Genomic DNA, 13,515 nt, shown 5'->3' on the forward strand with positions numbered 1-13,515 from the left:
AAAAGCTAAAGTCAGTTCTTTGTAAAAAAACATAAGCATTTGAAGTAAGCTCAAACATAAACATTTGAAGTAAGCTCTCTTTTAAAATTTGCAGACAGCGCAAGGTCGTAGCTTAATGAAGGTCGCTAATGAGCTTTGATTAACAAATTACGTCTTTCAATTTTAATTTTCTTCCCGATAATTCGACCTCATATTTCAAGGTTGGCAAAAATTATGTTGCTGTGTCTATTAACGTGTAGTTTTAATTGCTTAGAAGACTGAACTACGGCTCACGGCTCACCTGGTGTCAACTGGTTACTGAAGCCCAAAGACATTAACAAAGTAAATGCTGCTACCTACTTTGAAAGGTAAGTTCTAAGTCTCAGTTTTATAGTAATGGCTATGTCATCCTTTAAACTGAAATGCATTACTGCTTCACGGCAGGAATAGGTTAGGTGTTGTTGTTGAATTTCCGAGAGAGCCGCAAAGGTTGATTTGTTTAAACTGCTATTCACTTCTTCTGTTCTAACTTTACTGAACTAACTTCTGTTCACTTTGTAACTGCTCTATTCTTATCTCATATTATATTACTAGCTACGCTAGCGCTATTTTAGGGAATTGATTTGTAATTTAATACTTATGGCTGGATACTTTTTTAACTAATCCGCCATTTAAGATAGTACTGCTTACTTCTACCCTTCATAATAGCGTAGAAATATTTGGCCTAGGCTTTCATTTCAATTATTATTCACCGAGACGATTCTAAGGAGAATATTTGGTCTGTTTACGAGACGGTCCAAATGTTGTTGTTCGGAACCTGAAATATGTTAGGTTATCTTGTAAACGTCGTTAATGCGATTCAAGTTTATGTCGGACTTCGTGTATTTTATCACCATTTATTATTTAGAAAAGCCACATTTTGCTGCGAGTATTTTTTTCTGCATTTTCTGTGAAATCTATATTTTTAATATAATAAAGCCTTTCGTGCTAAGATTTGCTTTTTCTTATCTTCTTCTTTTTCTGCATCTTATCCCACTAGGTGGGGCGGCAAATTTTTCTATTCCATTCTCTTCTATCAGCCTTCATCTCAACACTAATTTCTCTCTCTCTCTATCATATTTTCATTCATGTCTCTTCTTCGGTCGACCTCTTCCCCTCTACCTTGCACTACCATTTCCATACATCTAGTCACATGTCCATTCCACGCTAACCTAGGATTTGCCTTTTGGGCTTGTTTATATCTATGAGCAGTGACAGTTAGCGCCACGTGGTCCAAAGGATCGTCTTAATGCGATAGTAGACAAGCTAGGCTTATCGCAACATTGCAGTTACTTTAATAAATTAAAACCTTCAATTTGATTAACTTCTGAAATAATACGAGCATTTCTGTTTGATAATTATTGTTGTCGATATTTCATATAGATGTTCTTCACTAATTTTAAAGGAAATACGATTTATATTAATTTGTCATATTATGTTATTACATTATAAATTAGTAATATATTATTACATATTATAATTATTTAATCCACGATGTACTTTTGTCGTGATTGTTTTAAATATTCTAATATATTTTACGAGTTTTTGCTTTCAATTGTTTAGCTAATTTTTATCCAGCATTTATATTGCAGCTACTCTCTTAACAATTATATAATATAATATTTAAGAATCGCTTAGAATTAAAATAAATTAAAAATATAATTTCTAACATTGTTTCCTGTTTCAAAATGAATATTTTAATTACAATGTAGCACTGAGTCAGCCGAAAGGATAGTGGTAATACAAGAATAAGTGAATTAAGTGCATGGTGCATCGATGATAGGATTTTGGATTTCATTTACCTCAACTTTGAATAAACACTGGTGGTAGGACCTCTTGTGACTCTGCGCGGGTAGGTACCACCGCCTTGCCTATTTCTGCCGTGAAGCAGTAATGCGTTTCGGTTTGAAGGGTAGGGCAGCCGTTGTAACTATACTGAGACCTTAGAACTTATATCTCAAGGTGGGTGGCGCATTTACGTTGTAGATGTCCATGGGCGCCAGAAAGCCAACTTATTGCTGGCTTCTAGCGTTTCTCAGAGCGAATAGTCTTTGTCGGTCTACTGTTGTAGGTTTTTGTATACATAATTTATATATACATTGGCTTAAACTGGTGTTTATGGTAGCTGAAACCTTTGTTTAATGTTGGCATATTTATTTTGTTCTTGTTCATGACGAATCTTTAAAGGCGATTTCGCTAGTGTTGTAGAAGAAAAGTGTCGCTTGAGAATGGTACTTTCTAGATTAATCTAGAAAGAGCGGGTGAAATTGCTCGGTAGACTGACGCTTCGGGCCTTGTCAAATATCTTATGTTCGATGATAGCTGCCATTCACGTGAGAAAGTGTATGTAAAAAAAACTATTCAGTAGTTGCAATGTGAAAGTATTAAAAACAAACGAATTGATTTTCGCATTTAAAATATAAGTACGGGTGTATTCTTCTTCTTCTTGTTCTTTTCTTTATTGCTTAGATGGGTGGACGAGTTCACAGCCCACACTTATAAGTCCCATATAAGTTCTAAGGTCTCAAGTATAGTTACAACGGCTGCCCCATTCTTCAAACCGAAACGCATTACTGCTTCACGGCAGAAATAGGCAGGGTGCTGGTACCTACCCGCGCGGACTCACAAGAGGTCCTATCAGCAGTAAATTATTATCCCACATTATGTGAAGTTGGCACAGCATGTCCTCTTATCAAGCGGGATAGGGATTTGGCATGAGGTTTACGACCAGACGCTCACCCTCCTTGGGTTAATCTTCAGTATTATATCTATTGCAAAGTGGCGTAGGAAGGGATTATTTATATTTCTTTTACTTCATTCTTCATACTACCATCGCATTTGGTGATATGATTGGAATTTTATCATTACAAACATTTACACATAAATTTAGATTTTCAAATAGCAAAAAGAAAAAAAATATATCGGTCGTTAGTTGGGATGTATGGATCTTACATAAATGACATGAGGATTGAGGAAAACTTTTCAGGTGTAAATAAATCTACTGTGAGTTTTTATCAGTGACTAATGAACGGTACTAATGTAGAGAAGTCAACTAATATGACGGATCGTAGTGTGAGCCATCACGTGTAGGTGTCGTCATCCTGTCTATGCTTTATAGTTCCAAGGATTGGACAGTTCATTTGCAATTCCGACTTATCTTCTACTTTGTCTTCACCATAACCCACTGAGTTTCTCGCCGGATCTTCTCAGTGGGGCGCGTTTCAGATTCGGTGGTAGATTCTGCGAAGCACGGCTCTTGCTAGGGTTCGTGTTAGCAACCTCGTCAGGCTTGAGCCCCGTGAGTTCACTTACTAGCCCGGTGACGCTGATATGGTCTATCTAGACCATCAGCTTAGTTAGGAAAAAAAAAGAGTCTCCAGCTTATCCAACTAGGGTCCGCACCGCGAATATTTCTTTTCCATTCTCCTCTATCAGCCGTAATCTCAACACGCACTCCTCTTTCTCTCATTCACACCTTTCATCCATGTCTTCTTCGGTCGACCTCTTCTTCCGCTACCAATGCAATTTCGACTCATAGCTTTTTTTTATTAGATGGGTGTACGTGATCACGACCCACGGTGGTAAGCGCTTACCCAAGCCTATAGACATGAACAATGTAAATACCGCCAGCCACCTTGAGAGATGAGTTCTAAGTCTCGGTTTTATAGTAAAATGGTTGTGCCAGCCTTCAAAGCGAAACGCATTACTGCTTCACGGTAGAAATAGGCAGGAAATAGTACCTACTCGTGCGGGCTTACAAGGCGCTCTACCACCAGTAATAGTAACTCAGACTGGTCGAGGCGTACACGTTTTTTTTAACCTTTAACCATTTTATACCAGGTACGCCGTAAACTCGGCGGCTCATCTAAAGCAAGAAGGCATGTGAAAATAAAAACATTATTAAGAAAAAATTAAATTATTATGATTAATACCCAAAACTTATATGTACTTTTTTTTTAACGAAAGAAAGGACATGTCATTGACACTGTCTACCTTAAGTCGTGGTCTCTGTTACATATTTTATAATAACGTCTATCTGCCCTGCAAGTCGGGATGGATGACTCGGACAATAACCAGTCGAAGATGATTCGATTATAGACCTTGGAACAAATACTAGACGATGCTATTTTCATTACGTCGTTCTGACATAAGAAACACATTCCGTCGTTGGAAAAGGGGGAAATCTTGAGTTGTTGAATCACCGGTAATAAGTATGTTGTTAATTAAAAGCGCATGTATATAAGTATATACACTATATACAGTAAGACATATTACTAAGTTAAAAAATAGAAAAAAAGTAGGCCATTGTCTTATAATTTTTTATTTTGTAAATATTTTATGTAGTTTAAAAACTATGAAACACGCTTGAATAGCAAACAGAAATAAAAATTAAAATAATCTTTATTATCGTGTTTGATACAGACCAGTCTTTCAGTGCGAAGTTATACTTAAAAATTATTATATTTTTGTCAGTCCCAATGCGCGGGCCAATTTTCAACTTAATCGATCGTTGTGAGATTGGTGAAAAAACCGTTTTAAGGTTCCGTTACGTACAAACATACCAAGCAAACTAATTACCTTATTAGCTAGTTTTAAATTAGGTACTTAAAAATTAGTAGCAATAGAATTATAAAAATGTTTTAATAATGTCAACGACTCACGGAAACCAAAAGATACCTTATAGTGCATAATTGCTTTAATAATTACGTTCTTAGGTTTTTATCTAAATAAATTGATTTTCACTAAACTAATTCTACTCTGCAGCAGTAATAATTGGACAGAGACTTGTACTGCAAATAACAAACAAAAAAAAAAAATTTTAGAAGATTTTTTCAAAACATATTCATCAAATTACTACTTCAGTGAGGTCATGAATAACCGGTGTTGCTATGCAGTACAATAGAAGATGACGTAAAATCTTTTTTGGTACCACTAATTATCAAATTCGTGGTTAGAATCATGGTAACTTCTCATACAATCTGTGATTCGGAATGCAAAAATACATAACCCATAGAGAATCTAGTTGCATAGTTTTGTGTTGCCAACATGCTTTCTAAAACTGCTTAATATTTATTGGTGAAATATTAAAAGTTTTCAGTTAAGCTTCTGTTTTTTCCAGTTATATATCGCACATGGTGGTGAGGTCAGCTTTCCTTAGTTTTTCTCCGCCACATCGCTCTGTCTTCAACATGATCTACAGAGGTTTCTTTTTTTATTGCTTAGTTTGATGGACGAGCAGACAGTCTACCTGATGTTAAGTGGTTACATAAGTGGCCCATAGACATTTATAAAGTAAATGCGCCACCCACTTTGAGATATAAGTTCTAAGGTCTCAGTATAGTTACAACGGCTGCCCCACCCTTCAAACCGAAACACATTACTGCCTCACGACAGAAATAGGCAGGGTGGTGGTACCTACCCGTGCGGACTCACGAGAGGTCCTACCACTAGTAAATAAGCTTAGCGTTACATTTTTCTACCTTGTCTTGAGTCTTTTTCTAGGACTCCGATCAGGGAAGGTCTACCTTCAGTGTCAAATTTGCGACGTAGTCTCAATGCCTCGTTTTTCATATTATGATATTATACCATTTCAGTCTACTCTCCTGTATCTAGTCAGAGATGACACGCACCCCGAGGCTTGCTTTAAACGCTCATAGCAGTATTTATCGTTCTTAAATTAAACCATGAAACAAAAGTGAAGTGTCAATAATAAAACCAAAAGTGAATCTTTATATATACAAATGAATTGCTGTTCGTTAGTCTCGCTAAAAGTCGAGAACGGCTAAACCGATTTGGCTAATTTTGGTCTTGAATTATTTGTGGAAGTCCAGAGAAGGCTTAAAAGTTAGATAAATAAGAAAATGTTCTGAATTAAATAAACATAACAATTTTGTTTTTCCTTTGATGTGTCCCCCGTCGGACGGATTCGTTTTGTTTGTTTTAGTTTATTTTATACAAAAGTTTAGGTCTTTTATTTATCGATTGAGGCACTACGAAGTCTGCCAGGTCAGCTATGACGTAATATATACTCGTAAAATGAATCTAGATGTTGAGGCGTCAGTGATAATTCCATTTCCATTATTGGGCCGGTACTATTGTAGTTAATACAATAAATACGTATGAAATATATCACGGTGGGCACCGAATTCTGAAATATGCTACGTACATTAATATTTAAGTAAGTTAAGCTTTGTACCTACGGCCTTTTTTTTTTAAATTAGAGCCTTAAATTTTGAATTGAATAAAAATTAATAAAAAAAATGCCGCGTTCAAATACATTCAAGAACTATGTTTGAAAATACAATTTTTTTTTTTCACCATCTTCCGGGAATTCACCAGGCTATTTTAGAAGTCAAGCAAATGCATCGGGTTAAATTGCATTCCCGCTATTCATTGTGTGATGTCATAAATTTATATAATATCCAACTTGAAATGAATTCAAGTTAATTGAAAATTAATATCCCGTTACTAATTACATTTAACAATAAATCGACATTTATTGTACTGTTGCCACGTTAATATCGAATTTGCGAAGGTAAAATTGTTTGTTTCGATACGTATGAAAACGCAGCAAAAAGCAGAATCCGTTGCAATTTTGGATAATTAAATTTCCCAAACACTTCAACATACGGAGAGAAAAAAAATATGATTTTTCTATCTAATCGTTTATATCCTCGAGGGATTATTTTTGCTTCTGCTATGGAAAGCGTCTACAATATTAAATATCCTTGTGTTTGTGTGATAACTTAGCTGAGTAAAGTGGAAATGGCCAGGCCACGTGTGTACGGACTATAACAGAACTTGAAACCCAAGAGAAAAGTGGGCCTAAGCTGGACGCAAAAGGCGAGGGACGATTTTTATCCAGCATAAGTTTTAGCTATTAAATACCAACATGGCTTTGTGTGCTATAAAAGTTTTTTATTTTGCCAAACACTTCACCGTCTTAGGCAGTGATGCGCATGCTACAGGATTTCTGAAAAAAGATTGAGGTTTTAGTCAAATTTCGGAGGAAAAGATGGTGGAAAGATTTTCTACCGCGCGGCTGAAATTGTTCGCGGTAGCCTGACGGTCCTAATGTTTCTGTATACGTATATCTGAACCTACCTTGAAAATGTTACTACCGCGATTCAGATATCTGTCAAACGTCACCCGTTTCATTGGTATCTACAGCAACAATTGCATCAAAAACAATCTTCTTCGAACTGTGCATTTGTATAAATTAACAATACCAAAGAAAGGGAACCGCATCTCTGTTGCACGAAACATTCATGAATGAATGCACCAGTAATCTGTGAACTTTCATTCTCCCTTCAATATCTCATACATATAAATCAAATTAAGCGAAACAACTGAATCATTTATATCCAAAATTGTTTATTTCGACGCTTGAAAGGCAAACGTGACTAAGCGACAATAACTACTTTATACATAAATGATAGGCAATAACCATATTCGATGCGCAAAAAATATATATTTCTAGGTCTATTAAAATCATTTCAATCCTACAGTTACTAGCTAGATTCTACTACAGCTAGATTCGTTAAAATATATATTTTTTTCAGGTATTTCAACATTAATTTAATCTGCTGTAAAGTTCACGCATTGTCGCTTAGTCACGTTTGCCTTTCAAGCGTCGATTTGATTCTGTGACTTTGTATGACGATCACATGTAGGTATGGCATTAATTAGAAAAGTCAACCTATAGTGGATTTAATGAAAGATTTGCCGAAATAGATTTAGATTATTCTTATTAGTGGTAGGACCTGTTGTGAGTGTGGTAGGTACCACCACCCTGCCTATTTCTGCCGTGAAGCAGTAATGCGTTTCGGTTTGAAGGCTGGGGCAGCCGTAGTAACTATACTGAGATCTTAGAACTTATGTCTCAAGGTGGGTGGCGCATTTACGTTGTAGATGTCCATGGGCTTCAGTAACCACTTAACACACCAGGTGGGCTGTGAGCTCGTACGCCCATCTAAGCAACAAAAAAAAGATTTAAAAAAATCGCTCACAATAATAATGAGTAAATCTGAACCGATCCGCAGACAAAATCTAGTCAGTCGATTTAGTAAGTGAGACGTTATAATGATGTAATGGTTTTCCCACAGGATACACGAATTTATTGGCCATTTAATTGTAATATAATATATTAAATTAATAATTATAGCTTCCATGAAATATATCATGTCATTTGGTTTCACTAGTATAGATTCTATTTTACGACGGATATATTTTAAGATATTGTTTATAAATTAAATATGGAAATTCCTCTCTAAAATCAACATTGTTTTGTTATATTTAGATGTGAACTAATATATGATATAATTAATTTCATATTACTATAACGTAATAATTAACAGAAATCCAAGAGATTTTTATTCAAACTAAATTCCATGTATGTGCTTATGTATGTGTAATTGTAAATTATATCAATCAATCAATCAATTAATAAAAAAAAATATTCAACATAAATATAAGTACATACTTGTTGAACGTCAAAAATATCTACCGCCAATTCACAAAAACTAGCCTCCGTCCTGAGAAGAACTAGCAAGAAACTCAGCGGGCATGTCCTTTTAATTTTAAATATTGATTTATTTAATAAATTTACATGTAAAGCAATTCAAACATGCCGTAGTTTGAATTAGTCATTATTATTAACCAGCTATTTTTGGCCTACCACTAAACTCTATCAAAGGTTAAATATCTCTTAAATATAATAGGGTATAATCTATAACCATAAATTCGCATACTTTCTCTTTTGCCTAATGTAGAGTTTTTTTATCTAATCATTAAATTTACATGTCATTTTTATAAGATTTATAGTCGTCGTGACCTAAAGGATAAGACGTCCGGTCCATTCGTATCTAGCGATGCAATGGTATTCGTATCCCGCAGGCGGGTACTAATTTTTCTAATGAAATACGTACTTAGCAAATGTTAACGATTGACTTCTACGGTCAAGGAGTAACATCGCGTAATAAAAATCAAACCCGCAAAATTATTATTTGCGTAATTACTGGTGGTAGGACCTCTTGTGGGTCCGCACGGGTAGGTATCATCACCCTGCCTATTTTTGCCGTGAAGCAGTAATGCGTTTCGGTTTGAAGGGTTGGGCAGTCGTTGTAACTATACTGAGACCTTAGAACTTATATCTCAAGGTAGATGGCGCATTTACGTTGTATATGTCTATGGGCTCCAATTTTTAACATACTGAAAAATTTGAATATAACCAAAAGATTCGTTTATCGTACCATCAAACGATACAATGAAGACTCTAGTGTAGATGACAGGTCAAGAAGTGGTCGCCCTCGGTCTGTTAAGACTCCAGCAGTGATAAAAGCTGTGAAGGCGCGAATTCAAAGAAATCCCAAACGTAAGCAGAAACTGTTGGCCCTTCAGATGGGGTTAAGCAGAACCACGGTGAAAAGGGTGTTAAATGAAGACTTAGGGCTTCGGGCATATCGAAGAAAAACAGGACATCGTTTGAATGCTCGTCTAATGGACCTGAGACTGAAGAGATGCCGCGCTTTGTTGAAGCGGTACGCGGGAAAAAAATATCGGGAAATTCTTTTTTCGGATGAAAAAATTTTTACCGTAGAAGAGAGCTACAACAAACAAAATGATAAGGTGTACGCACACAGTAGTGAAGAAGCGAGCAACCGTATTCCGCGTGTCCAACGAGGTCATTTTCCATCCTCGCTCATGGTATGGTTGGGAGTTTCTTATTGGGGCTTAACAGAGGTACATTTTTGTGAGAAAGGTGTAAAAACGAATGCAGTTGTGTATCAAAATACAGTCCTGACGAACCTTGTGGAACCTGTTTCTCATACCATGTTCAATAACAGGCACTGGGTATTCCAACAAGATTCGGCGCTAGCTCATAGAGCGAAGAGCACACAAGTCTGGCTGGCGGCGCGTGAAATCGACTTCATCCGGCACGAAGACTGGCCCTCCTCCAGTCCAGATTTGAATCCGTTAGATTACAAGATATGGCAACACTTGGAGGAAAAGGCGTGCTCAAAGCCTCATCCCAATTTGGAGTCACTCAAGACATCCTTGATTAAGGCAGCCGCCGATATTGACATGGACCTCGTTCGTGCTGCGATAGACGACTGGCCGCGCAAATTGAAGGTCAAATTGATTCAAAATCACGGAGGTCATTTTGAATAAACTTTAGTGTCATAAGAATCTATGTTTTGTTAAGTTCATTTTGGTATATGAATGGTTACATAATGAATAAACTTGTTTCAATTATTTTACATTAAACATGTGACAGAATTTATGACCTGACTAGGTATACCTTTGGAATTGAATTAGATATATCCTGGGAAGCAGAATAGCTTATAATTTGCGTAAATACTGGTGGTAAGACCTCTTGTGAGTCCGCACAGGTAGATATCATCACCCTGTCTATTTCTGCCGTGAAGCAGAAATGCGTTTCGGTTTTAACAGTGAGGCAGCCGTAGTAACTGACTGAGACCATAGAATTAATATACTGAGACCTTAGAACTCATATCTCAAGGTGGGTGGCGGCATTTATGTTGTAGATATCTATGGGCTCCGGTAGCCAATTAACACCAGGTGGGTTGTGAGCTCGTCCATTCGTCTACGCAATAAATAAATAAATACTGGATTTGCGCATGGATAAACATATTTAACACGGTCACGATAAAATCAGTTTGGAGTTCTACCACCTATTGTGAGCAATTTCAATGATATTAAATATTTTGTTGATATTAACACATTTGCTGCCGACGAAATTATATAAAATTATTAGCCAGAAACCGATTATTTTTATAGCGTATATTGATTAAGTATATATGTATGTTTAAAAATATGGATGAAAGTATGTTGATAATATTATTATTTTAATAAAAAAACACCTTTTTCGGATCCGAGTGGTCGGCACATAGCACGCCAAATGCCGGACACTCGGATCCGAAAAAGGTGTTTTCTCGGATCCGAGTACAATCAAAAGTATCAAAAACATCATAATTATAAGTTTAAGTTTAAAATATAACACGCACTTGAATGGTTATTTATTTAAGAAGGTATAAATATCTTAAATCTGAGCAAAGTAGGTAACGATATAATCATAATTATAAGTTTAAGTTTAAAATATAACACGCACTTAATGGTTATTTATTTAAGAAGGCATAAATGTCTTAAATCTAAGCGAAGCAATGATATAATCATAATTATCAATACAATCAAACGTATAAAAATCATAATTATAAGTTTAATTAAAACACTGAAGGTGATTTCTTCACAGAAAAGTTAAAACAAAATTTTTCGTCGTCTTTGCGGCAGATGACCTTGAAGACTGAGCTGGTGGTCCACGGCTGAGCGTTTTCAGTTTCAGTCTTGTATCAAAGATACTGTCATCACTGCCGCAACTAGATTTCTCTGAACTTGAAGATAACGGCTCCTCCTGAGCTCGTTGCGAACACACTTCTTCATCACTAAATCCTTCAGAACCTTCCGAGTCATCACTCAACCAACGTTTTTTTCTACTACTAGGTGTTGATGTTTTCGATCTATTTTTACTTCTAGATGGCCCAGCCCTACTATCCATTTTGATCGAACAATACCTTTGATATGATCGTGTGTACCAGTCACTATTAAACTGTAAATATAAAACCAATACGCGTTTTCGTAAGTCGAATGTATTGGCAGAGTGGCCACGCAAACCAACGTACACTCACCATAATCGCCGGCGGCTTATGACAACTACAAAATTCACTTGCTGCTCACTCGTATCCGAGTGGGCGGCACCGCTAATAGGGCCCCTCCCCACTCGGATACGAGTGGTAAGCACTCAATGTGTTAATAAAATGCACACACACGCACACACTGCACAGCTAATAACCGCTAAACTACAGCAGTTACGATTGGGATCCCTCCGACAATAAAGCACGCTGATGCAGGGAAGAAAAGACCTAAGTTTTAAAATTAAGTGACGGTATTATACACTTTGATGATAAACAAAAATCTTAGCATGGTTGCGCTTCTTGTGGTGTGCTTCCTCTCGTAGCTACTAAATTACCGCGGATGATCCGAAAAGTTTACCGGTCACCGTCCTCGTCGAACCCGTCGCTTGCGACCAAGGGCTCGACGAGCGAATTAACCCATAGACACAGCCCACTGAGTTTCTCGCCGGATCTTCTCAGTAGGTCACGTTTCCGATCCGGTGTGGTAGATTCTGCGAAGCACTGCTCTTGCTAGGGCCAGTGTTAGCATCACTCCGGTTTGAGCCCCGTGAGCTCACCTACTAGTTAAGGTTACGCTGAAATAGCCTCTCAAGGCTATCTATCAGCTTCAATTGCAGCTTGCAATTGGCTTTTTTAAGCGATTTTATGACCTGGTAACTAAGACCTTTAGGTCAACTCTGATTTTAATTTATATTCTTATTTTTATGAAAAATGATAATTTGAAGTGAAATGAAATGAAGTTGATTATTAAGAAACATGGCATGAAGTGAAATGAAATGAAATGAAACGAGATGAGATGATATGGGATGAAATGTAATCTCAGTAAAATGGTGGTCATTTACTGAAACTTTTTCAGTGGACTTTTTGGAGGATCCCGAGAAGTTACGTTCAGTGGCTTTGTTAGATTTTCCCACAATTGTGCAGTCTCACAGATACTAAACAGTTAATAAACCACCGTTATTACACATTTAAACCTGAAGAAATACTAAATAGACAACTTAAAAAAAATCACACAACTTCACTTTTCGCGTTCCCGCGAAAAAGTCTGCAATTGGCTTCTTGTGACGCTATTGTTGCCAGTGTCGAGTTTAGAAAAATCTGCAATAATTAAATACACACCTACATATTGTTATACGATATGAAGCGATATGAGATGCAAGTTGATCAATTAGAGTCTTTGATCAGTTGAGATGGAATTAAATGAAACGACATGAGACGTGATTAAAAAGTCTCAGTAAAATGTTGATTATTTACTGAGACTATGTCAGTGGAATCTTTGCAAAAACCCGAGAAGGTGCCTCCAGCGGCCTTCTTTTCTCCTCATATATTTGTACACTGAGACAGCTAATAAACCACTGTTATTAAACATTCAAAATTGGAGTAACACTAAATTAACAAAATAAAATAATTCACATAACCTCGCTTCTTGCGTTCGCACCAAAAATTCGGTAAGACGTCTTAAGCATTTTTTTTAATGCTTAGATGGGTGGACCAGCTCACAGCCCACCTGGTGTTAAGTGGTTACTGGAGCTCATAGAAATCCACAACCGTAAATGCGCCACCCACCTTGAGATATAAGTTCTAAGGTCTCAGTACAGTTACAACGGCTGCCCCGCCCTTCAAACCGAAACGCATTACTGCTTCACGGCAGAAATAGACAGGGTGGTGGTACCTACCCGCGCGGACTCACAAGATGTCCTACCACCATCGCATCGCATAACACTCTTCAAGTCTCTTCTAGAAGAAACAAAACTATGGATAAATCAGTGAAAAATAAAACAAAACA

Source organism: Bombyx mori, chromosome 9, assembly GCF_030269925.1.
Source record: "Bombyx mori chromosome 9, ASM3026992v2".
NCBI classification, from domain to species: domain Eukaryota; kingdom Metazoa; phylum Arthropoda; class Insecta; order Lepidoptera; family Bombycidae; genus Bombyx; species Bombyx mori.